General features: G+C 42.7%; 1 long non-coding RNA gene across 1 annotated transcript; it reads right to left on the bottom strand.

The window, feature by feature from the left end:
* Positions 1–4,829: 4,829 nt before the first annotated feature.
* On the bottom strand, positions 4,830–27,439 carry LOC136007662 (uncharacterized). Its single transcript, XR_010609792.1, has 3 exons — positions 27,254–27,439; positions 25,227–25,304; positions 4,830–5,562 (listed from the first exon to the last, which is right to left on the bottom strand). It is a non-coding gene; the product is annotated as an uncharacterized LOC136007662 (long non-coding RNA).
* Between the last annotated feature and the right edge of the window lie 158 nt (positions 27,440–27,597).

Raw genomic sequence — 27,597 nt, 5'->3', positions numbered from 1 at the left:
TTTGAGAAACTCCAGTCTTCGATGCAGAAACATCTAATGCCTGCATAAACTGTTCCTCCTATCAGGGAAAACTTCAGTGTTGCCAGTTGCTTGAGATGGCTTTAATGTGAGGTAGAATTAAAGACTGACAATCAAACATAGCAATAAACTGTAAATTGCATCCATGTGTTATAAATGATTAACATATCTGATCACAGGAACTGCAGAAGTATGTAAGTTGCAAAACATCATTAACAACCTCATAATTAATCTAACTGGCACTCTGTTGGAAACATTGCCTAGCTCTGTGGACTTTCTGCATCCACATCGTTGAATCTTTTTAGACTATTTGAAAGAAACACCAAGTATTTTTACTCAGTATTCATTAAAAGCCTAATAAGTGTTACAATAAATTATTTGCTTCTTCACAGATTCATTTCAGCACTTATTTTACCACACTGATAAAATCTGTCTCCATCTTAAATATTTTTCAAGCTGCCTCAGGATCTGCCACTTCTTTTTTTTCCCCCCCTAAGTTTGTTTCTTTCTTTCTTTTCCTCCAAGCATCTTAGATGAGGATCTCTTTATCTCTGCCCCATGCTTTATGCTATAGCAGTCTTGAATGGCATATTACAGTCTATTTCTGAGTACTGGAACAATGTCTCTGACAATATGCATTCTGGCACTTTCCTCTAGATGAAATTTCTATGTGCTTCAGACAATAGACAGTGTTAGGAGAGTTGGACAGACAATAAAGAGCAGCAGCATTCATCTGATCTTCTTGGAAACCATTTTGGAACTGCAAGCAGAAGACGACAGAAGGCAGAAATACATGAAGTTACTACAAACTGGAAAGGAGCTGTAAGGTTGAAGATTTTATGAAACAGGAAGAGTATTGTACGTCCTCTGGACAGACTGACCCATTCAACTGAACAGCAATGGTAACAAAAAAGAAGAGACCCCAGAATCATGGGTTTAAGCCATACTAATCAAAACATGAAAACATGAAAAGAGTATAAAATGATTTCACTGCCAATATGTGCATGATGCTGGCTTCCACGGTAAAACACAAAAAGGCAAGCAGGTAAGAAGAAGGGGAAGAGCTAAAGATTGTGAGTTACCTGCAATCTTACGGCTGGTGCTGTGCTGGATTGTCTTCAGGATATCATCACCAGAAAGCCTCTCTATTTTAACAGATGTTTTATAGACATCAACCATCCAAAAGTTTGATAGAAAGCCTTAGAAGCATGTGGCATCCATACCATATGGGGTTTTTGACAGCAACGATTTCAGAAGCAGAGCAGTTCCTCTTATTACAAATAATTATGGGGTTTGGTCACCACCAGCATATTTACAGCTTCTCCACAGTCTGTGAGGCCCAAACAACTTACTCCAATCTTTCTACAAGTTACAGAAAGGCTTTGCACACTGTTACTGCCATAAGCCTTTGAAAAGCTGGATATTAATTTAGGTCATAGGTATAGAGAATCTCAGCTGCCCTACTCATTAGTAGTGGCAAGGGCTCATTTTCTCTAAAAACATCTTGATAATTAAATTACTGGGAAAATATACTTCCCTTCCTGTAAAATAACGCCTTTATTAAAAAACATTCCCATTAATTAATCCACTCTGTGAGGGTTAGAGACCTTACTCTGAAGGCGCTTTTGTTTTAAATCAAGGGCTTTCAGTCTGTTCTTGATGGACTTACACTCTATGAGGTCCAAGACAGTTGACTAAAATAAGTTATTTCATGTGCTGCTCAGCAATCTACGTATGAAAGTTTATAATAGGAAACTCTATTTCCCTATTATAGGAAGTCCATAGCAGGGGGTTGGAACTAAACGATCTTTAAGGTCTCTTCCAACCCAAACCATTCTACAGTTCTATGAAACATGTGAATCTGATAACCAGTCAAGTAAAACCTGCCGATTTATGCTATCAACTGGCAGTGTTAGTACAACTTGATCAATGCAATCACTTTAGTCCCTTGCTCATCAGTGATAGTTTACTGGTAAAACAGACAGGGCAGCCTCCATCAAGTCATACCAGAATCAGCATCTTGTGTGTTAATACTATATTAGAACAGGATAACAGGACACAGAAAAGAGACAAAACAGCAATGAAAGGCAGTGTTCCATTGAGGATGTCTTCTCTGACCAAGTCTCAGCTGCTATAAGAACTGGGGAGGAAGGTGGCAAGAGAAATAGAGAAGTAGGAACCATAGCACATGAGGAAGAAGCATTCCCATTTCATCCATTAATTGTGGTCTCTCAACTTTGTCATCTTACTAAAGTGCAGTTATTTTGTTACCTTTGTCCCCTGCTCCCTTCCCTAAGCCCAAGTTTTTGCTGGCTTTGGTCCATGTGTCACAGAGGTTACACAAGGATTGCTCCCGAGAGTGACTCTCCTTTTTCCCCACTGAGCATCTATGCTGTAGAGCATCACAGATCTGCCTGTCTCAAAGGGGATCTACAGGAACAACCCAAAGAGTAGCAATAAATAAAACCACCTTGCTTAAAAGACTCTTTTTCAAAGCCACCCAGATAAACAAAACCAAAGAACTGTATTAGCACAACCTGGGAGAATTTCTGCTAAGGGGAAGAAAGAGAACACCTCTTCTTAGAAGCCCTGCTTGTTATTCACACAGGCACATCAAGGGGATACAGCGTGGTCCTCGCACGAGCTAGTCTGTGCTCACAGCTTCCACAAGCGCATGGCCACGATACCCCAAGATCCAACATGGGCTGTTCCACTCATCTGAACTCAGTAACTATGGTGGGTCTTCCTGCATGCTCCTGATGCTGAAGTACACTGTACTGTGCCAGAACACCCAGGGCACCTCCCCTACCTCACAGGGCAAATTCTGCTCCTGGACCTGAACTGGTAGATCCCAGAATGCTCAGAATTGTGCCAGTGGGGAATTTCAACCTTATTACACTTCTTTACTCCAAATCTCAGTGTGAGAACAATTCCACATTTTCACTACAGAGTGACACACATTCCACACAAACATGTTGCCTCCTTACAGCTATCAAAGCTGGAAGGCACATTATTTACCCCAAACAGACAAGTCTTGGCATTTCATATCCCCTCCATTTCAGTGTGCCTGTTAAAAGCAGCAGCTCCCATTTGGAGCTAGACAGGTTTCTCCCTGCAACTAGGTACTAAACAATGGCACTTCTTCCACTTCAACTCAAAAAACAAAGGTGCTGCAGGGATCACCCAGAAGCAAACTTGTTGGAGTGGATCCAGAGAGGGCAGTGGAGCTGGTGAAGGGCCTGGAGCACAGGTGTGATGAGGAGTGGCTGAGGGAACTCCGGGTCTTAAGAGTCTGTAGAAGGGAAGGCTTAGGGGGGAGTTTATTCCTCTCTGCAACTGCCTGACAGGAGGATGGAGCCAGGAGGCGGATGGTCTCTGCTCCCAAGGAACAAGTGACAGGACAAGAGGAAATGGCCTCAAGCTGCGCCAGGGGAGGTTTAGATGGAGCTGAGGAACAATTCCTTCCCCAGAGAGTGCTCAGGCATTGGAACAGGCTGCCCAGGGCAGGGCTGGAGTCATCATCCCTGGAAGTGTTCACATACCATGTAGACGAGGCCCATAGTGACATGGTTTAGTGGTGGCCTTTAGCTGTACTAGGTAATGGTTGGACTTGATGATCTTAAAGGTCTTTTCTAACCTGGTTGATTCGATGATTCTATGAATTCCAGAAAGTCTGTCCCTGACACCTATTGGATAGGGGACCCAAGGCTCACAAAGGAAATATCGATGATTCAGTCCTGAGTTTTTACACATGTATTTGCATTTGGTATTAACAACTTTTCAAAGAAATTCCCAGTCATTCTGAGGATTGTATTTCTTAAAGAATAAATGGGGGAAAAAAGGGAAGAGAATATAAAATGTGAAGAAATTGTTGGTGTACAGATCAGTACCCTGGGGAGAGCTGCTTCCCCAACAGGATTTCAAATTTAAATACCAGTGTTTCTGTGTATTTGTTGTTTGGATACATGGAGCTCAATAGAAAAGCCACTGAAGTTTGCCCCTTTTGCCTCACAGTGAACAAAAAATATCACTACCTGTCATCTTCCATGTTTGGGTAGTCACAGGCATTCAAGCATCAGGAAATAAACTGCAATAAGTCATGAAGTTAGCTTGAAATCCACTTGATTTCCTAAATTCCAAGCACTATAAAGGGAAGTGGGATTGTCTGGATATTTCTGGTTTCAGTTCTTACTCTTTTGACCTCAAGTGCTAACTTTTTAAGTTGTTCTACACAAGGCTGAGGACTAGCCTTTTCTTTAGTAGATCTGGATGTCTAACAGCCCAGCTTCCTGTGGATGCAAGAGCTGCATTACCACTCAGTTAAGCTGCATACAACTGTTTCTATTTCCAGGGTTGCACATTTTGGCATTAGAGACCTGGGATCCTGCAAAGATTTATTATAACCCCCTTGTTCACTTCGATCGCTCTAAATCATTTGGTTTGAATTTCTCCTTGGGGATTTCTCACATGGCATAAATTCAGTCTCTGCAGGAGCAGTGTCAGGGAGCAGCAGGAGCAGGGCTGTGCCATGACCCACAGGTGACCCAGCACAAGCTGTGCCTTCACTGACAGGGTACAGTCCTGCAGGGTCTGACCACGGGGCAGAGCCAGGTGGTCATAGCAGTGAATCCCATCAACAGCCTCAGATGAGGCAAAGTCATCAGCCAGTTCCAAGGTCCATCCATAAGTCAAGGGCAAGAGCCTAAAGACCACAATACAGGTCCATTCAGAAGGACCTTGACAGCCATGGGCTTCAAGGGAAAGATCAGGAGCAGTTCTGATCCCATGAAAATGAAAGAAAATTGCTGCCATTGACTTCCATGAGGTCAGGATCCACCTGATCTCTTTCTTTTCCAGGTCCTGGGACATGCACCTCAAACACCCTTAGGTCAACTATGAAATAAATAGATAAGAATTATAAAAGTTAACCAAAGCCATACAGCACTCAAAGCACCACACAGTCACTGCTGTTGTGGATATTAGCACTGTATCAACCACTAACAAAATAAAAATGACTGTTGTGTTTCTGGCCAGCACTGGAAGGTTTTGAAGCTTTTTTTCCTAAGGCTAGCTGCTAACAGTGCCATGGGAGTGCTCACACACTGCTGTTTCGTTGCAAGGCTACTATTGAAAAACAGTAAAAATCTGCATTTATAAAGAGCTATGAAGGCCAAGGAAAAGATTCCTCTTGCATTTGGCAGATTTTGGCTCAAGCAGGGGATGCAGTTTTCATACGTGAGAGTGATGTTGCCCTCTGCTGGGTAATCCACAAGCAGAGCAAAGCCTTTGCTCTTGGGAGTCTCCACAGATTCAAGCAGAAGCAGCCCACGGTTCCTGACAGTAGAATCATTGCAAATATCATGTGATTTAGCTTTGCTGCACCCCGAGGAGGAAGGCACACACTGTCAGCCTCTTGTTACAAGTGAAGAGACAGGAGGCACAGGAAGGATGCAGTTTCAGTCTTCATCTCTTTGTAGAATATGGTCCATTGCCTTCCAGTGCAGAATCAGCCCCATCCAGCTCTCTCAAGGTCATGTAGAACATCTGCAGGCAAGTTAAATAAAAAGGAAAAAAAACCAGAAAGAGACTCTGTGTTTCATGACTCTCAAGTTTTAACCACAAGGTTGAGAGAAAAAGACAATCCTTCAAATATTTCCATTTAGTCCTTAAAACCTCTAGACACCAATTACATAGTACAGGCTATGTCAACATTAATTCTCACCTATATTCATTTATTTGGTTTTCCTCCTTTCGTGGAATCAGATTTAATTTCTTCTTAAGTAACAGATAAATTACCAGTGTCTATATTATCAGCACCCTATTAAGAGCAGGAATCCAGCTCGATGCCACTGGGACATTGTAACATTCCTATCTCATCAGCCATCAGACTAGGGTCTAGGGAGTGAAATTTATCAAATGCCATTGTACAGTGTATCTGGAAGGATGATAAACATGATTAAAATTCATTTCACCAACACAATTGCTCATATGTATTTGATGTCCTTTTCCTTGGAATGGTTAGACAAATTGCACAGTTCCCTAAAATGAAATTCACTCTTGGATTTTATACAACGTGCCCTGATAATACAAATCAATATTTTGACAAAACACATTTTTGCCTGAAGATGGAGTATAATGTGTGATGAAATATATTTAAGTGCTTTATAATTTATCCTGAGAGCACAATGCATTTGACCAAATGTCATACATCATTCCATAGAAAACTAGGAGGAATATATAATCCGTACTCCTTTAAGAAGCAACTGCCTTGAGAGAGTCCGCAATTAAACACTTAACATTCAGAAAACATTTCAAATAAAGGATCTGTGTGCATCCTCTGACAGATATTTGTTGTTCTACACAATTTAACTGCAGGATCACAGGGTGTTTTGCTCAAATGCAGTATCATGTTCTCTAATTCCTTTCATTTTTAAGACAGAGTACATTATCTTCTGTGTGTTAACTTACTTTTGCCATGGACTCCATAAAGCTTGTTTACACATACATATAAAGTGAGTACCAGTATAGGAGAAGGGGACCCAAAAAACCCCCAAAAGCTTCTGTGGACTTTTCATGTGCTGTGTGACTCTTACCCAACATCTGTAATGAATGAGATGTTTTCCTCTGGAATTGCCATGTCCTAGACCCATTTGGCTATTCACCCTCCAAGAGCTCTCTCCCTGTGGAGCCCGTAGGGAGCAAAAATTTCACAGGCAGCAGTGGCATAGACAGAAATGTAAAAGCAGGTAGCTTAACACATGCCAGTTCCTAAATCCAGTGCGGCACAAAGGCATCAAGAACATTCAGGAGCCTGACTCTCTTTCATGTCACAGGGGTGAACAACAACCTATGGGTCTTAGTGGGTCATGGCATCAGGTATTATCTGATGGTAAGACAAACACAAGAGTAGGGATTTAGTCTTTGACTGAAATATGAGCCAAACGAGGTAGTACTTAATGGGAAGACTCTGTCACTCACCAGTCAAGACTCACCAATGCATGAAATAAAACAACCCATATATTTCCACAGAACCACAGAATGGTTTGGGTTGGAAGGGACCTTAAAGCTCATCCAGTTCCAGTCCCCACCACAGGCAGGGACACCTTCCACTAGAGCAGCTTGCTCCAAGCCCCTGTGTCCAAGCTGGCCTTGAACACTGCCAGGGATGGGGCAGCCACAGCTTCTCTGGGCACCCTGTGCCAGCGCCTCAGCACCCTCACAGGGAAGAACTGCCTAGGAGCTCATCTCAGTCTCCCCTCTGTCAGGTTAAAGCCATTCCCCTTGTCCTGTCCCTACAGGCCCTTGAGAAAAGTCCCTCTCCAGATTTTTCATTGGCCCCTTTGGGTATTGGAAGACTGTTATAAGTTCTCCCCTTAAGGAGCCTTCTCTTCCCCAGGCTGAACCAGCCCAGCTCTCTCAGCCTGGCTCCAGAGCAGAGCTGCGCGAGCCCTAGCAGCATCTCTGTGGCCTCCTCTGGACTCACTCCAACAGCTCCATGTCCCTCTAGTGTTTTGGGCCCCAGAGCTGGACTTACTTTTTTGCTTATTAAGGTTTGCTCCGTGTAATAACATGCCTTACTGCATTCTCATTTACTGCTCTCTTGACCAAAACAGCCTGGCTTTTAGACTTTACAAGGAGTTTATCAGAATTCAAGACCAAAGTGCCCAGACTGCGATCATTACACATGAATTGTTTTCACCAAGGCCAAGACATGAGCATGTTCAGGCAGTACACAAAGATCTGTTGCTAAAACATTTCCTGCTCGAAATGCAGTTGTTCTCCAGTTAGGAAGTAATCACTGAAAAGCAAAACCCTACAGATGAAACACCGAATTTTATGTTCACAGAAGGTTAATATATTTTCCATCCACAGTGGAACTGTTTGTAATTTACAGGCAAAAATTCAGCCCTGGTGTAAGCAAGTGCAATTCTTATAGATCTCAATAGGAGATGCACTGATTTATAGTGGGGCTGGTTTGTCATCTCATCCATTTAGCACTAGAATGAACAGTATTACAAGGCAGGGCATAGGTGCAGTACACATCGAAAGCTTTTGCATGTGAAGATTAAAATAGCCTGTCTCCATAGTAGCAACTCTTTTGGGATGGAGAACACAACATGTGCCAATATGATTGCATAATGCTTTGCAAGTCTTGGGGTTCGCTACTCTGAATAGTTCCATCCTGAATGGCTGCTTAATATCTCTGTTACAGTTACTGTATAGATCCTCTATCTAGCAGCAGCTGCAGAGCTCTGCTCAATAGATGAGCCCTGTATTCACTCTCAAAAGCACAAGCCTGTAGGAGAGACTGAGGCAGAGCTTCACGTGAAGAGCCCGGTGGCTTACGCTGGTTTGGTTTAAAGAAAAACACGTTTTTTACACATTTGGTTTCCATTTGTTTGAAACAGTTTTGTAGCCTAATAAAAAGACCTATAGTTTCATAAAAGGAAGTTAACTGGTTGTCTTTGGGCAGTAGGAGACTTTTTCATTTATTACTGTGTTACTTTAAGGGCATTAACTACAGAGCCCATGAGCTCTGTTATAGAACTGATTTGATTTAGTTTGCTTTATTTTGGTTTTAATTACACTGTGTTTTATTAAAAAAATAAAAATAAAAATCCCTAAACAAGCAATCCTCAGTGTGAAAATACTGGATCTGGGGCCTTTTGTATTACACTGCTTGTGGCCTGGGTTGTAAACCATCACATTGTCCACTGCCTGTCTGCCTCCTGGCTGGCAGCAAACTTACCCAGCAGGTTCACGGTGCTGGTGTTCCCCGTCAAGCTCTCCTTCCAGCAGCAGGAAGGGATCTAAGTTACCAATACACTTTCACCTTTCAACAGAAAGAAATCTGGCAGCCTGATCTCACCTTCCAGCCCTCAGACCCAAGGGGAAAGCAATCTGTCTCACCCTGTGTTTTGGCAGGGGAACAGGAAGGGAAGTAACCTGTCCGCTTCTGCCTTCCCACCGATAACATACAGACCTCAGGATGGCCATAACTTACCCAGTTAGTCACAGTGCCTGCCAGCCTCAAAATACACTCTAAAGACTTATCTGAACTGGATGATCACAGCATACAGCTCAGGAGTAAAATGCAGGCACAAGGAAACACATGTATATATATGTTTACATTACTGTCTTCTTCAAGACAGCACAAGCAAGCCACTGTGTATAAGCATAAAACACTGGCAGCCATCATTCACCTCATAGGTATGATACAGGATAACAGTTATATTGAAAGCTTAATTTCTGGGAACCTAGCCTATTCCTTACTTTTTCTGATTAGACTTTTCCATATAATGTATACTATCTCAATAAATCCACTTCAAAGTTATGACTAGAGTGACTATTCAATGTTGAGCTGTATTAATTCAACTGTACATCAAGGGACAAATTAAGATGAGGATGTAGTCCAGATAAGTAGAGTAACAGCCCTGGGAAAGTATATGAAAAGCTGAATGCTTTGCTCAAACACATAACCGATAAGAACACAAAGAGACGGAAGAAAGGGCAAAGTCACCCAGGGTCTCTTTAACAGGCAGTTTAGCCACTGAATCCAGTCATGGATCTTTTTGCTCCTGCCTAATACCAAGCATTTTTTGGTGCTGCCTTCTCAAATCCTGTTCCCAGGCAGCATCAGTGTCACATCTTCTCCCAGAAGCATTCAAGGAAGCTAAAGGGATTTAGTTCCTAAGCAAAACTCAGGCCTGTGAATCGCACTGGAGTTGAGTTTGGAGGAGCGCTGTAGTAATGTGGGAGAACTGTACAACTCAGCTATACCTTGATGTTTACAAACCAAAGGCATTTTGAAGACTGGATTTTATCCTGAACTATGGGAGGCAGTGGAAAGGGTCAGAAAGGACAGAAGAGAGACATTTTAAATAAGAAATTGAGGATATGTTTGCCTTAGTTTTGGTTGCCTTTTTCTTTCAGCTGACTAAACAGGCAGAAGGCATATGAAACTCATACCCAAAATCTGAGACCCCATCAAGTAAACAAGCTACTAGAAGGCAGATTATCCTTGATATTTCCATGGGGAAAGGAAGGGACAGAGGATTCTTAGTTGGTTACCAGAGGGATGGACCCCAAACCTACTCTAACTTGTCCAGTATACCCAGGATGATAGAACACGCAGTAAACTCTAGAGATCTGCAAACGAATAGCAGCTGAGCCCCAAAATCTCAGCAGCAGGAAATTTATGCAACTAAGGCAATCAGCTCCTCTGGACATTTGGGGCTGTTATGGGTAGGTTAAAAATTGAGCACCTAAGACATTACAAGGAGCACACACAGTATTTGAAAAGGTCATTTGGCTTCAGGTTGGTCTTGCTCAGAGCAAAGTATTCATCATGTGGATCTGAGGGAAATTCCTGTTATACTAAAGGGTCTGCTCCTTGTCCTATCAAAGACAAGAGCAAACCTCACTGGCTTCAGCCAAGCAAGAGCAAGGTTGATAGCTGCAGGCTTCCTTAAAGCATAGGAAGGTTTTGCTGCGAGCGAAAATCAGGACATGCTGTATGATACACTGAGCATAGGACAAAAAGGGGGTATGCTTTGCAGAGCAATGGAAGACTTTCTTTTATAGAGACCAAGTTCCATATCTGATGTGTCCAGTCAGAGTTTTAAGAAAACTCTCACACATGCATGTCAGCTATTGAATGATATTGTTTAAGAGTAGAAACTGCGAGCTGTTAGTCTTTAAAGACTAGGCAGACAGGCAAGAAATTCCACCCAGTGATTTATAAGCAGGTGGAAGAGAAAGTGGAAACTTCTGTGAATCTTGGTCGTGATCCAGTTCAGAGCCTTATTTTGATGAAGGGCTCCCTCTTCCGGGCTTGAATTGAAGCAGAGTCCCTGAAGTCCAAACCAGTTGGGTTTTTCCAGTGCAATTGAAAAGATGTTTTCAACTAGAAAGCCAACCAGGGAGACAGCCTCTGTGTGCTCTCATGGCCCAGCAGTCACTCCCATGCTGCATATGCTGAGGGATCTGGGCTTTGGGCAGCACATCCAACTGCACCTGCCCCACAGGCCTGCTACAGATGCCACCAAGTTTCTAGTTTGAAATGTGAATATTTAAGTTAATAGATGTTGCAAGCACATTGGTGAGGGTTTGCTCTAGCTCGTGATTCCTTTTCTTTGCTTACTAAATACGAGGTTTGGAGAGTAGCATCAGTAAGAAATAGCCTCAGTGGTGATAATTCCTGGGAACTCTACTTCTGGACAAGAATGCCTTCAAGTTAAGCAGCTCGAGAAGAAAAATATCTATTTGGCTGGAAGTTCTCCAGTGACATGAAAAATAACCTTTTAGTCTCTTATACAAATCAAAATAGACTTACATGAAAAATCCTCCCTAATCTGTGGGGAATTTCCTCCCCCATAGGAATTCCTTCTGCAAACAGACACTTCCTGAACAGCAGGTGGGACTGCTAGAAACTGAAACTGCGGCTCTGAGTCAGTTACATTTTTAAACAAGAACAACCTGCCTCAGTGAAGATCTCCCTTTAATACAGCCAGAGGTTTATACCCCAGAGCAAATGCATCCATAAGGGTATGCTACAGATTGCTGTCGTGGCCAGAGGGGAATTCATTATTTCAGAATAGGCTAGGAATGCAAGCACAAGTCAGAGTTTTGCTGAAAATTAAACAGTGGTAGTAATAATACATAGTGCTTTGTGGCCTGAAAAAGAGTCGCATCTCTCTGGTTTTAGAGAATGGATGCAACTACCTGTTTTGTTTAAATGGAGTAATAATCCAATTTGAAGTAAATAGTTTACATTTAGCAATGAGGATGTGACAAACACTGTGCACCCCTTTAGCAGAGAATCATACACTGCTCTTCCAGATGTAGGCAGGCTTTTGCCTCCTAACCTGCCCACAAAACAGCATTCACCCACTCCAACTATTTCATAGCTTTTTTCCCCCCTGCAGATTAGCAAATAGCAATCATAGAATCAACCGGGTTAGAAAAGACCTTTAAGATCATCAGGTCAAACCTTTACCCCAGCACTGCCAAGGCCACCACTAACCCGTGTCACTGAGGGCCTGGTCTACATGGTGTGTGAACACTTCCAGGGACGGTGACTCCAGCACTGCCCTGGCCAGCCTGTTCCAATGCCTGAGCACCCTTTGGGGAAGACATTTCTCCTAATATCCTAGTCTAAACTTCCCCTACTGCAGCTTGAGGCTGTTTCCTCTTGTCCTATCACTTGTTCTCTGGGAGCAGAGACCATCCCCCTCCTGGCTCCATCCTCCTGTCAGGCAGTTGTAGAGAGCAGTAAGGTCCCCCCTTGAGCCGTCTCTTCTCCAGACTCTAAAGACCTGGAGTTCCCTCAGCATTTGAAGACACGAGGTGTGTAAAAAGCACAAGTTAAAACAAGCAAGCTGCTTAATGCCAAGCAGCAGACTTGATGGGAAGCCCAGAACAGAGCATGGGCTTCTTGGGAACAAGCTCAGTGCTCTCTGCAGAGCCACAACTGTCACAGAAGGGGTCATTAAAAAGCATCCACAGGAACACAGCTACTTCAAGCTTGTGCAGAAATCGATGTTTGGGGTAAGAGGTCCCCACCGTTTCCAGTACTGTGAAAAATACAGCCAAGAACTATAAGCAGAGTTCCTAACTTCCAACTAATGTCATCACTGTTAATACAAATGTTTTTCCCTTCTGCTGAACTGGACAGCTGTAACTTTGGAATGAATTGCCCTGTAGGACTGGGGAGGTTGGGGTAGTACTGTATGATTTTTTAATTGCTATTGTCACAGTAATGTGGAAGGAGAAGAGTTGTGCTGTATTCCAAATTCCTATTACTTAGCTTTGCCAGGAGAAAGATCAGAGCAAATTTGCGCAGTGTTGTAAGAACATGGCTCTTGATTCTGAGAGAATAATTAAACAAACAAATTAAAAGCCCTACTGTTTTCTTACTACTGTGCTGCAAATGAAGAAGTTCCCCACAACTGGCCAGGGCCCCATTCCTGGCAGTGTTCAAGGCCAGGTTGGACAGAGTCTTGGGCAACCTGGTCTAGTGTGAGTTGTCCTTGCCCATGGCAGGGGGTTGGAACCGGACGATCTTAAGGTCCTTTCCAACCCAAACCATTCTGTGATTCTGTGTTGGCTTCACTATTCATTTATTCTACAAATCTGTTGAAAATGTCTGAAGTTTCACATTTCCCCTGGTACTTCAGAGGAAGAAAAAAGGGATTCATCATTTCCCAGCACAGGCAGGATTCACAGGGTTTTAAGCATGTCAAGTAATTGATGCTGTCCAAAAGAAAGGTAGAAATCAGGGAAACACACAAACTACACCCCACCTCTGAGCGCAAGCTACAGCTAGCTACGGTACTTAGCTCCTAATCCTTTGTTGCTAACAAAGCATAACAGATGCAGCCAAGTTTGAACCCAAGTGTCAGCGCTGAGCCATGACACATTGACTCATCGTGTTACCTAAAGTATCATCCGTATAAACAGCTTTAGACTGTCTTTTATGTGCATCTGACCAAGTGTAATGGAGTGTCAGTAGAGCCAATGCAAACAGCACGGTCTTCCATTAAAGCAATCACATACCCAGATGCCAAACCCAGCACTGTGAGACCTTGTGCGAATCTGAGAGTCCCTGGGGACTTGGGGGTTGATGAGAAATACATATAAATATTATAATGTGTGACAGATAGAATCTTGCTTCAATATTTGCCGCTTTATTTAAGAGGAAAGGTACCTATTTTGTTCAGCCCCACAGTCTGCAAGTTACAAGATAAAAGGAGCTCTCAGCGGGAGCAAACTGCAAAACGTATTTGAAAATAAATTCGTAATGACAACTGGCATTAAAGAATTTATTTTCAAATACACTTCGCAGCCTGTTCATGCTGAGGGGTGCTTTTATCTGCTGAACTGGATGCTGCTGGGCTGAGCAGAGAGAAAGAGTTTCCTCTTAACTCTTTCGGTACCACACAAACAGCAGAATCCATCAGGATTTTCTGATCAAGTACTTCTACCTGCGTTAGGCAAACATTGCATTACAGGGGCTCAGTTTCTAGTCCCAGGAAAAGCAGCAGATAAGCACAGCTCTCCTAACCAACCATCTGACACTGACTTTTAAGTCAAACAGTATTTCTTCCTTAATATAGTCTCTTAACACCTTTTCTCCACAGACTGCCGTGCTAACAGTGCCTTTCTGGTTAGCCACAAATTACAACAGCTTCACCTACTGAGTAGCAAGCACACTGTAGGACCAGAGTTTCCCGTCTCCCAGGTGGGAGTCAGCCTCTTGCATTACAAATAGCTCCTTTGTTGACAAGGGAAAGGCAAGCTCTGCTCCCATTTCTGGCATCCATTCTGCTTTGTGTGCCTTGTTCAGTTGCTTTTAAGGTCAGAAGATAAAGCCAGATCGCTGCTGAACAACGTAGTCCATCCTCCACACCTCTGCCTTGCTGCAGTCATTACTATCCTTTCCCTTTGGGCATTCACACAGCTGCACAGTGAGCCAGGATGGAAAACAAATCCAGCAGAAATCAACCTTTTTGTTCTGAATCCTTCTTCAGCAAAGTAGTTCCCCTGGTTTGTCTGACTGCATGGCCAGATAAATGTCAGAGGTAAAAGTTAGAGGGTGGGAACAAGAAGTCGTGCATAGGGATCTGCTGGAGACCTACTCGAAGCATATGAATTTATGCTGGATTTAAAAAGTAAGTGCATAAACACAGACTAAAATATGAGCATAAGAGAAGCTTCAATATCAGATTCTCAGAGCATAAAGACAGTTGGGATGTGGAGGAAAACACATTACCTGGAAGTATGAACCACCTCGAGGCTGCTCCATGGTGCAAACCTGCCCATTATTTTCATTCCTGGCCTCCTGCTGTTCAGTAGGGAAACTAAGGCAACCAGAGAACAAGAAGGGCCCTTCAGAGAGACAAACCTTTTCGATGTCACTGGAGTTGAGATCAGGCTGTAAAACGTAATCCCCTCTCTGTGAAAACTCCATTTCTCTTCCTCTGTGGGCAGAACGAGGATAAAGAGAAATCATCGGAGTACAGGATGTAAGTAATAAAAATTACAGGAGGAAGAAAGTCTACAACATTAATTTTTGCCCAGATGGCTCTGTCTCAGGGAAGAGGACAGGTGGGGGGAAGCCAGAAGAGGTATTTGCATCCAAATTTTTGCTCCCGGTTATCCCCCATCAGATCACATACTCCCTTTCATACGCCTGTTGTGTCTCACCTTAAAAAGCATTTGTTCTTTGTTCACTATTCCCCTCTGAAGGCTCTGCAAAATTGTCTTCCTTTCCTAGTCTAAATGTGCATAAAGCCTTTTGTCCCTGTATCAACACCTAGATCAGCTCTTCAGCCATGGCACTTACCCCCCTGACATGTTCATGAGTGGCAGAACAGGTCACCTCCTGCCTTGAATTTGTTCGGCTGAATAAGCCAGCCTCTTCTAGTTCGTTATCACAAGACAGACTCTTCAAGCCCATGATTTACCTATTGCGTTAGCATGGCCTTTCTGGTAAACATCCCAAAATGATGGTCATCGACTTCTTTACTGAAACATCCCTCCTCCCCCTAAATGAAAAAATCTTTCTTGGAATTCAGTACAAATCAGGACAGTGATCTGAAGATGGATGACCTGCATCTCACCAGAATATCCTGATGAGGTTATTCACTCATGTGCCAATAGTGGCAAAGCAACCCTGTTCTTCCAAGGGGCTCACTATGGATGGACAAGGTTTCACAAAACATGTACTGAATATGTGTGAGCTATCCCTGACTGTTTAAACATCCTTCAAACCCATCCAGTCCTGCATTCACAAAGATAAACAGCCCATACCAAAACTGAGCAGGATCCACGGATATCCAAGTCCACATCTAAAAGAATAATCAAGATACTAAAGAAAGCTCTTGCTTGATCCAACAGCTGCTGTGATAAAGTGCTGTTGATATGGAAAACATGATGTTATCAAGTTGGAGAAAAGGCAATTACCAAAAAGGTATTCAAAAGAACCAAAAATGCTGGATGAACCCAATTTACTGGTGTGATATTTACTTCAAGAGAAGCATACTAGAAGGGGAGAAAGATTACTGCTTTGCTCACCAAGATTAAAAAAGGCAAAAAACAGGAGCTCTCCTCACAGCTGCTCTTACTGAGGTTGATAACACGACTTCCACTAGCTTTAGTAATGCTGATTCCTAAAACAGGGAAAACAATTCATAATAGAGTGTACTTTCGTGATACAAGAAAGATCCTCCTGTACACAAAATCTATGACTTTATTATGCTAGTCACAAGCCATTTTTAAAGCATACAGTGTATTTCTGAGCAACATCTCTGCTTTTCCTCTCATGAGTGGGGCTGCTATTCCTGCAGGCAGCATTGCTGTAGCTGTATTGCCAACACTTTGGGGGGTCACACAAAACCCCCAAAAATATGAAGAGAATCTTGAAACATTTTGAACAACTGACAGAAGAAAACAACATCATTTTGCAGCTTTCACATTTGACTGAGCTGTGTTCTCCATGGCTCCTGCAGAAGAGCTGAAGTGCCCTTGCATAAGCACTCTCCTGTTCTCTCATGACCTGCAGGAACTAGGGTACTACAGTGAACAGCCCTTACAGAGCAGGTGAGCTCTAGTATCTGTGCCACTATGGCATGTGTTTTTCCATAAATCCTTCCCTACACGAAGCACTCCATTTCAGAAAGGCTCCCAAAGCCGATGGGGAAGCCATGACATTATGGGGTCAAATATGCTGCTTGGTAAGCCAGAGATCTCAAGGGTTGAGTAGGGTCAAGTTATCTATGAGTAAGCATTTTGCCCTCTGGCAGAAAGCTGAGAGACTGAAGTTTTACAGATAAGAAAATACTTTTATCCACTCCATCCTGGCAAAGTTCAGGTGAGCTCCTTCCATCCTGAAGGGAGACTAAAGCTGTCTTATGGAACAGTGGCAAACATGCAAACAGTGGCAGGAGAAACAGATACAGAAAGGAAAGACCTAAAGGACATGATGCTGTTGAGAGATGAAAGGACATGGAAGAAGAATACAAAGTGGAGCATGGAGATTATCATGTTGATAAAAGCAGGAAAAATACCTAAGCCTTCATCTCCTACTAAACATGCTACCAAATCCATGCATCAACTAATTCCATTTGCCTGCCTTTCCCCAGCAGAATACCACTACAAACTGCACATCCATTTTCATAGAATAGCAGACTGGTTTGGGTTGGAAGGGACCTTAAAGCTCATCCAGTTCCAACCCCCTGCCATGGGCAGGGACACCTTCCACTACAGCAGGTTGCTCCAAGCCCCATCCAACCTGGCCTTGAACACTGTCAGGGATGGGGCAGCCATAATTTTATATATTACATTGGACTTCAGGGAGGAAAGTCAGGCCTGAATCACAAAACATGATTTCAAACAGTTATATTTAGAGCTTTTGATATGTAACTCAGCCTATCCATAGCTGTATGAAAAACATCCTGGCTGTCTTTTTTCCCATCTTCTCCAGAGAAGGTCAAGATGTGCCTCATTAACAAACCAAACCAACAAAAATCATTCACTCCATGAAGCCAGCTGGAACCTTGAGCACTAAGTACAGTCTACATAACTCTTCTTTCTGTGGAAATTTGACTGTGAAGAAACAGAATCGCTGACTTTTTCTCCCAAGCTAATCCCCATGAAAAGGAAGAAAACTCTTAGCAAAATATAAATAAAGTACCAGAAGGGACACTACCACAAATCCTTTTCCCAGAGCATAAATAGTTATATCTGACATAACATGCCTTAGGGCACCTAGAACCCTCAACTCATAAGAGAAGAATGAAGTAGTGTCAGCACCCTTCACCTTTCCAGAAAATCTGGTCCTTGCTGCTAACAAAAAAGAAATAGCTTGTTTTCCAAACAGGAGTTTCTGTCTTGTGTTGTGCAATCTGATTTCACAGGTCTCCAGTAAATTAAACTATTTCCCAATTGACCTCCTTTGGTAAGACTGCAAAGCTAAAAATTGTTCTGCCTAAAAAGATTCTGCAGCTACATTAAGTTTTAAGTGTTCTGCAGCTATTTCAGATACCCAAATTGGGATCCACAGCTTTCCCTGCTACACTAGTCCAACAAAGGATACTAGTCAATATGTTTAACATAACCCTGTCCAACCAAGGATCCACCTAGCCTAGTGCTGTTTGCAAAGGTGGCCATCAGCTGGTGCCCAGAGAAGTTAGAATTTACAAGTCTTTTATACTATATGCACATAAAACACAAAGAATATGTCAATCTCTAACTAATACTCTCTCACCTTCCATCTATTTATGAAGGTTGCAAAAGCCAGGCTTGACTGTGGTAGCCAGAGGAAGAATGAGAGAGAACAGGCATAAGTTTAAACAAGGGAAGGTTGGACTGAATATAAGGAAACACCTGCTCACCATGAGGACTATCAAGCACAGGAGCAGGTTGTCCGGACAGGTCGTGCAGGCTCTGTCCCTGGAGGCTTTCAAAACCAGACTGAATAAAGCTCTGACTAAACTGATGTGAGTTAAGTGTGATGCTGCTTTCTGTGAGATACTGGACTAGAGACCTCCCGAGATCCATTCCAGGCTGATTTATGCTATGATCCTATGTTTCACCTGAGGATCACACAGGCTGGATGTTGCTTCCATGTATTTAGTTACCATCAGTTTTACCTGCAGTCTTCTCTTGAGCCTGTGTGAACTTCTGACAACTAGTTCCTGCACCACCTGACAACGTCCCTTGCTTTGATCCTAGCTCCACTGAACTTCATTTCATCACCCTTGCTTGCTTTGAGCTGAAAGAAATGTAACAAACATCAGATGGGGAGGAAAGTAAACTTTTAAAACTATTTTAGTATCTTTTATCACAGTATTCTTACTTCATGAAAACACTTAATAAATACCTTGCACTACATGCCCCAACTGGGAGGTGAGGGAGGCTACATATTGCAGCTTGCTTCAGTTACTTGCTATCAAAACCTCTTAGCACTGTGCCTGCTTGCACAGCACGCACGTTTGAAATACTAGCATTGGATTGTTAAAATGCAGAAGCAGCATTCACCTCCAGGCACTGCACAGGCACAGAAGTGTAAGAAGGAAGAACTGCCTGTCTCACACCTAATGGAGTTCCAGGTGAGAGTCTCCATATCAATCAAGGCACCCGGACTAAACGGATACAGAGAAAGAAAGAAGTTGTCCCTTCACAGAGATGTTATAAGAGAGTATCATCACAACCTATCCTACCCCAGGGATTAGCAAACAGTTTCAGTCATGACCAGGCTTCTGTCAGATATCCTCCAAAACTCTAATGCAGTATAGCAGAATTCACTCTTATTCTCCTGATTGAAGATGTTCTGTGGACACTTGCACAGCTTCTGCACACGAGTGAGCTGTACACGGCTTATTGACAGGTTGTACAAATATCTCTGGTGTGCTGCCACCTCCTGCATTTTAATGGTGAGACCAACCATCTTCCACCACCCCACAGAGGAAGTGGTGATCCATCCCCATAGTATTAAAGTCATATTTGCTTCTCCCTAGGAGTCCAATATCAATACATAACCTGGACAACTGAGAGTCAAGAGAACAAAAGGCTAAGAGAAGCCATTTGATAATCATACCTAGAGGTTTTTTAATCCATCAGGTTTTTTAATACCACTCAGCTCCATCATAGTCCACTGATTTCTACCTAAAACATTCTACCTAAATCTACCTAAATCATTTTGTTTCGGCATCAAGCCAGTCTCTGGTTATGCCTCTGCCCATGCCATTAATGACCGCTTTAGGACCTTGCATTCTCCTCCTCCCCCCCCAGTAAAACTACAAACCATAAGTCACTCCTCTTTCCTTCTTTTTAATAAAATACACAAATTTGGCATCTGAAAGGATTTCTCCCTTCATAGAGAGGGATTTTTTCCACCAAAAAACGTTTAGGGTTTATTTCTTTACCCTCTCTAGCTTAGTTATATTCTATAATGGATGTTAACATCTGGACTCAGGGCCACATTCAGGAACTTGGGGAAGAAAAGAGTTGTTTCCCAGGATGCAGCCTCCATTGCTTCAGTATGGCTTTTATTCCTTTAACCTGTACATGTAACTTGCCTTGTTGACTGGGGTCTATTGAAAAGAATGTAGCTAAATGCAATGAAGCTGTAACACACCTCTGTCCTCACCATTACATATTCCTCAGGAATCTTCATTTTTTAGTTCTTTCAGCAATGTTAACTATTTACTTCAGATCACTGAAGATGTTGAATAGTGACAGGGTCTGTACTGATTCTAAACAAAACCAACAGAAAACTAAACCAGAAAATCCAAGCCACACAAAAGCCCAAATAGTGAGAACTCCTACTCAAAATTTGTACCTTCGTTACTGCTCTTTGAGATTTCTCCTGAACAACTCTTAGACAGCAGTGAAAAACAAGTGAATGTAACTCTGTCTCCGGACAAACAGCTAACCTGCAACTCTGCTTTAAAATGCTCAGATTCACTTACATTCGTTAGAAACACGTTAGAAACAATGACACAAACAGAAGAGAGCTGGGAAGAGCAAGATGAGCCACTCTGCCCAGTGAGCCTCGTGAGAAGGGAAGAGAAATACTTCAGACACAAACTTGAGATCCACTGAGGGAGTAACACAACAATTCCTCTCTCCTTGCACAGTAATAACTCAGTGGTCCAGTGTGAGGCATCCCTGCCCATGGAGAGGGGTTGGAACTAGGTATCTTAAGGTCCTTTCCAACCCAAACCATTCTATGATTCTATCTTTGCTCTTTTTTCACAACTGGCAGGCTCACCACCTCATGAAAACAACTGTGTGTTAGAAAAACACTTTCAAGAGTGAAAAACAGGAGTTCTTAGTCTATACTGAGGAATGTTGCTCATTGCAGATAGCTATCTTCAGGTTTCTGACCTGTGCATCATGCCGTTACCTCTTACAAGTGAGTCAGTGGCAAATTCTTCCATTCACATTTGAAAAACAACAGAAAAGATGTTACACATCAACCTTCAATTGAAACCAGTAACACAGGAGAAACCCTCTGCAGCAGCCTCGTATCTGTAGGTGTTTGTGGACATCGGTTTTTCTTTTGCACCTCAAGAAAAAAAGAAACCCCTTCTGTTGCACCATAAAAAGCTTGATTAGAGGAATAATGCCTCAGGCAAACCCTAGAGGTAAAAGCAACTTGAAAGAAACACTGCGCTGAAAAACTAAGTTGATGCAATATTAAACAAGTGAAATCAGGGAAACGGGGGGTGGGGGGAGGAATCCTGAGAGCCAGATTCTGAATTTCTTTACGTTGACTTGACATTAACCCAATTCTGCTAATTATTGCAGGATTGCTACTTATAGCAATTACACCACTCAGTCATATGAATGTAACAAAAAGAACCAGGCCCACAGTTCTGTTTTCATCACAGAGTTGAACACACAGACCTGAGGTCCACTGCCCCCCTGCCAGACCCCAAAACCTAACTAAGCCAGTTACATTTGCCACAACCTGAGAGTCTCTTGCCGTGGCTCAGTTCCCTGGCTAGTGGTGATGGGGAAGGCCATTGGGGGCTGCATCCATGCAAACAGAGCATCTTTTCTGCATCAGAAACGGTCCTTGGAACAAGGATTGTGCTTTGCTGATTAAGCCACACAAAGCAGCTGGCTCCTCTCTGGAGTATTTATCCAGTTCTGTCCAAGCCTTTCAAATGCATCCATCGCTTTGGGGCTGAGATACTGCCTGTCACAGGCTGGATACATGCATGCACAAGCACACAAGTTTCCAACAGTGACAAAGGAAGGCTTCCCAACAAAATGCTCATCTAGCCTTAGACCAAAACATCCCAGCTCTTGCACACTGTTGTTATTTCCTTACAACACAGAAGCCGGCTGCATAGTTTTTAGTCACACCTCACCTTTCACCTGTTACTGCGAGGCATGTTCAGTTTGTCAAGTGTCGTATCAAAGGATTTTTGAAGATCCTGATTCAAAGCCAACAGGATCAATTGCCCTGAGCAACTAGCATTGCCAGAGGCATGCAATGACACTACTATCTATGCTACCATAGTCTGGGGTAGTCTTCCCCACCTCTCTGACCCCAAATGTCCTTTAGTGCTTGCGGTAAAGGTTATCTCACCCTGTAGCAAGGGGCAGGAACTGACTGATTACAGTCCCTGAGAGGTAGGACCTAAATTCATTTTGAGAATGTCATTTGGATGCTGTTTTCGCAACTTATTCTTCTCAGGAAGGTGCACAGAGGTATGAGCTTCCCTTTAAATAGCCAGGGCTTTCTGTCTGCTGTGTACTTCAAGCTTTGCTCCAAACGCTCGTGCTTAACGTGGTGTTTAGGCAGCCATGCTGAAGAAGATGACAATTCTTTCAGCACTGCTGGCACTGATTCTGGTTGATCTGCTAAAGGCACAAGGTGAGTCAAAGCCATACCGGCAAATCAATCTTTGTAACTTGAAATAAGATTCATGTTCTAGAATGTAATTATTCCCAGATTTATTCCCCCCCTCCCTCGAACTCCTGCTTGGTCTCTCTGATCCATAAAAGCAACTATGTATATTCTTAGATAGCCCTTGAAGTAACTTGGCTTTTCAAACCATCCTCCTCATCCGTGAGAATTCCTCCGATTTTATTTGTAGGTACCCCTGTCACGCCTGTGCTTGAGGCAACAAGTGTGGAGCAAAGCAGAGATTCCAGCATACAACCAAGCACAGAGCTGCCCCTGGACTACAGCAGAGACCCATACAAGGAGGAAGGCATGGAGCAAGTTGGGAATAATGGAGTGCAAGAAGGTGAACAGGCCACTTGGGAGCTGAGCGGAGAGCCAAGTACTGAACCTACCCCTGAGCCAAGCGTGGACCCAAGCAAAGAACCAACCCAGGAGTCAACCACCGAAATACCTGGTAAGACACATTTTGGTTTCGATTGTCCTTGTTATTGTTATCTCTATTTTGTTACTCCAGTGCTCCTACCTGTCCTACAAAACACTGCTTTTCACTGTAGTCTGTTTCTGGCAGGGTATGTGGCACGCCAAATATCTACCATCTTCTGCTCCTCTCCTCCTTCCTAAACCATAAATAAATTGCTAGTAACAGAGAGGAAGGTGAGACTCCTTAAGATGAATTGTGCTATTATTGCTGAGTGCATTTGACAGCTATATGTGTGTGAAGAAAGGAGGTTGCACTTCCCCTCTCCATGAAAGAGGTTGCTCTTGTGGATATAGCCAATGCTGGCTTGTAATGTGCATTCCTAATGTAGGGGAAAAGCAATCAACCAAGCAAAACCAAACAGAAACCAAACCCAGATTTATATGGTAGAGTTTCATTTTCATAAAGGCTGTGGTCAGCCTGAGTGACATTTCACTCTGGTGAACCTCATCTCTGTAAAGTCAGAAATGCAGTGACTGCAGATCAGCAGAGAGTCTGTCCTATCATCCATCCATCCATATGTAGTAAGGAGGTTTGTGTGATACATCACCCTTTCTCCCTTAGAGCTATGAGCAACTTCACCACAGCTTACAACAGGACACAGGGGATGGAAGGGGATACACCAAAGGATCCTCACCCACTCCTGACATGCTTTTAGTCTGGCTAGCAAGACAATCTAACACTGACTAAACCTTCCATATTCCTTCGCTCCTGTTCATATCAGCTGCCTCATTTTTTGAGAGCATTTTCCCTTGAACACTTTTCCTTTGAAGAGTTTCTCCCACATGCCTGAACAGCATTTAAGGATGTATCTGTGCTAGGAAAACTGCAAATTATAGTATCATGTCTAGTGTGGTTTCAGAAAGCAGCCCCCAAAATTAACCAGCATTACTACCACCAACATAACTAGGAAGTGCTATGATAGTTTACAGCAAGCCCAGAGAAATCCATCACCTTTACTACTGCTACCACTAGAGCAGTGTTGAGAGCTCAGATGCTTCAGGAAATGGATGCAATGAACCTCAGCAAAAAGACACTATCAAGTACTCATGCTACTCACCCTTCTAGCCCCTTGATTTTGGTACCTACCAAAACTGCTGTGCCCTGTGGCGTTTCTCATCCACAGTGAGCTGCTTTATCATGCACTCAGCCTCATTATCAGGTACTGTTAATTCTTTTGGGTTTCTTTGGTTAGGTTGGGGTTGTTGGTTGTGTTCTTTTGGCTTTTGGGGTTTTTGGTAGATTTTTTTGAGTGAGGAATGTCTTATGTAAGGCATCGTAAGCGAGGATCTTAAAAATGGACAGAAGAAGCTTCTGAACAATGGAGGCTTGAGTGTGTGTGTGTTTAATTCTTTACAACAGTTTCAGTAGGAACAATCTTAATTTCTGTGGTGTTCATAGGGAACCATGTGCACAGCCCCACAGTCACAGTTCCAAGCAGTTCTGTTGTACTGTTACATTCACTTTCTTTGTTTTTACTCTAGAATAAACTACCATATTAAATCTTGGTGGAAAAGAAACAGCCACACATACCTACAGAATTGGTTTCGCCACACAAGAACACACAGGCAGTGCCTGCAGCAAGCTGGATGGTGGAGCAGTTCCTAAAACTACAACTTGCAGGAAAACTTTAACCACAGCCTTCAGGTCAAGAACCCTGTCTAGTTCACGCTTACTGTACAAGGTTAATTATCTAAGAGGTGACCTGTGCTGCTTTGCTTGCAGAATAACCTGAAATAAAGAATGTCATTGCAACTACATGCTTTGTCATTATTGTAAAACCTCCACTTGAACAAAAAAAGACTTTAAGGGTTTTTTTCCTAGGTCTTTTCTCAAACTTATCTCAAACAACCGATGATTGTGGTTTTTTTGGTGTATTACTGTTGTGACCAAGCCCACGTTCAGTTTTCAGGACTTAGGAACTGGGTTGCAGAAGTATTTCCAGACAGGCTCCAGATAACTTCAGCAGACTGCTTTAAGTCTGCTGAAAGCATCATCAGGTAAGGGGGACAAGTTTGAAACACAAACCACTATTTAGCCATTAAGCTACCAAAGAGTAATACTTCTAAACAGCTGTGGTTGCAACACCCAAAACTACCTCTAAACAGCTGTGGTTGCAACACCCAAAACTACCTCTGAGCATCTTCACAGCTTGCAGGTACAATGACAAAGTCATTGATCTGCAAATTTTGTCAGCCAGAACAACAGTAAGTAAAGGATATACACAGCTGTGTCCAGAAATAAGTTTGCCTTTCACAAAAGTGTAGGAGGCAAATTAGAAACATGAATATATTAACAACTTACCTATTTATTTCTCATATAATATCCAAGTACTTTCCACTGCCTGGCATCAACTGCAGCACTCCTGGTTTGGCATTCTTACTGTTGGAGCAAAAACAGCAGGCTGAGTGCTGCACAGAACAGAGATGCTGGCTCCCCTCAAAGACTGTGGGACCATACAGAAATAATACAAAGTACATTAAAAGTGCCAGAAGAACTATTCCTCCAAAACAATTTAGGAATCCACCTTTGCCAAGGACACTGAAAATCCCAAACAAAACCCATAGCAGCAAGTGAGACATCTCTGTATCCTTGAGTGCCTGCTATAGTGTAGACAAAGCAGTGATGTGATACTGGAAGAAAAGATGAGCAGTCTTGGATTTCTATGGTTATCAACTTAATTTCAAACATAATTTGGTATCTTCTAATTACTTATTTCTCAGATCATAAATAAGTGCAACATCTAATCCCCCGATTGTGAAATGAAGTACAATCTAAACACACCAAGCCAGAACAACAGCTGATATATACAGATCACTAATATCTTGGAAGGCAACACAAAGGACACCAAATATTACAATTAAAACACATTACACAGAATTTCTAGAGTTTCATGTTCCTGTAAAATTGCTCATATGATTGGTAAACTGGTAAAATGCATTCAGTAACAAATACTGTGTTGGGCAAAAGAGTGGTAATGAAGAAAATCACCACACGATGGCTCCAGAGACAGAGGCTTTTAAACAGAGCTGAAGTGGAATGAAGCAGCTATCTCCCATTTACTCATGTAAACCCTCATCAGGGTAGGAAGGTTGCAAGCAAATGAAAAGTAACTCAAAGGATTAGTTCTTAAAAGGTCATAATGAATTACCATGCATAACTGCACTGTTACCGTGCATTTAGCTTTGGGTATATCCTGTAAGACTGTAAAACAGATTAACCAGTGACACATAGTAAGCTGTTGGGACCCCAGCTTTTAAAGCTCTGAGTTGCAAACAAAAAGAACCCCTCTCTCAGTTTGTTTGTTTATAAATTATGCACTAGGAATAGTAACATGTACCTTCTTCTAGGACTTTGGTATCAAACAGAAACAGTTTTGAAACACTATGTTCTTTTTTCTTCCCTTCTCCCACACCTGATGCAGAGGAAAGACATCACGGATGTGTCCAGAGTAAGAACTCCCATGGCAGAAAGAAAGGGCACCTTTCCTTCCAGCTCTTTATAGTACTGGGACATGTACGTGAGCATCTGTTTGTGCTCTGGTGAATCCATCATGCCATGATAAAGCATTGTCTCCCTAAGCTCCTGTTTGATGAAGCCTGAACTGTAAGCATTAAGGCAGACAGTCAATACGTTATCTACGTAATTTCATTGCTCGGGTCCTCCTTTCTTTTCAGAACTTCCAGGAAAATTAGTGGATCCAGTGGGGTATGTGTCCTGCCATGAGGTTTTGTTACACCGTGTTAAGACTGTAGGAACAAGCTACGTGTTTTGCTAGAACAACTCACCAAGGGAGAACTGTGAAACTGGATGTTGAAGCAGCAAACAACAAAATCCAGTTGCACTCATCTTAACTAAACCCCATGAACTACCTCAGTGATTAGCAGAAACGAAGCGCAAGTAAAGAGCGGACTGGCCTCTGCATTGTTAGGAGTTACAGGTAAAGATATGCAGCACTTGGATACTGGTGACAACTCCTAACACGTTACTCTAAAGGCATAGTGCTGTCAGAGCAAGAGTCATACTGACAAAAGTACACTGCTGCTCCTTGGAGTCAAGATTACTCAGCTGGAAGAGGTATGCAGAGTGGCTTTGCTGGCATGCCAGTGTCTTTACACCAGTGCTGGAGTATACCAGAGCACTGGAGACAGAAACACGCTTAGACTCTGGCTAAGGGCAGCACTGCAGCTACTCTGTACTAACGGAAGAAATTTAGAGTGTAGTGGCAAGAGGCAAGGGAATGTCCTTTGCCTGAATTATAAGCTGCATAATAATGCTATCTTATTGAACAACAGCCTGGAAAATACTCAGTGAGTATCTCATTCACTGACCTGATAAAATGTATAGATTGGGACCAAGAATCCACTCTGGCATCTCAATATTTTCCGCTAGGAACCTGATGTTATTTCATACCAAAGAGCAACTCCTGTCATTACTGCATACAGAAACACATTAGAAAGACTTCTCAAAATGCAACTCTCTCCTGGAAAAAAAAAAAGTCAAATAAGGAATTGTTTAGGCTACACTTTGAGTAAAACCAGAAAAAAAAAAGTGAAAAAGCGTCTCCCTACTACAGAGCAAACTAGTATTTAACAACACGCCCCAGAAACCTCCTCCTCTGCCACACCTACACTGAAGGACCTCAGTGAGGCTTTGGTTCAAGTAAACCTCAAAC

This window comes from Lathamus discolor, chromosome 2 (assembly GCF_037157495.1).
Source record: "Lathamus discolor isolate bLatDis1 chromosome 2, bLatDis1.hap1, whole genome shotgun sequence".
Taxonomy (NCBI): domain Eukaryota; kingdom Metazoa; phylum Chordata; class Aves; order Psittaciformes; family Psittacidae; genus Lathamus; species Lathamus discolor.
The sequence above is the reverse complement of the archived record's forward strand: the minus strand, read 5'-3'. Positions and strand labels throughout refer to the sequence as shown.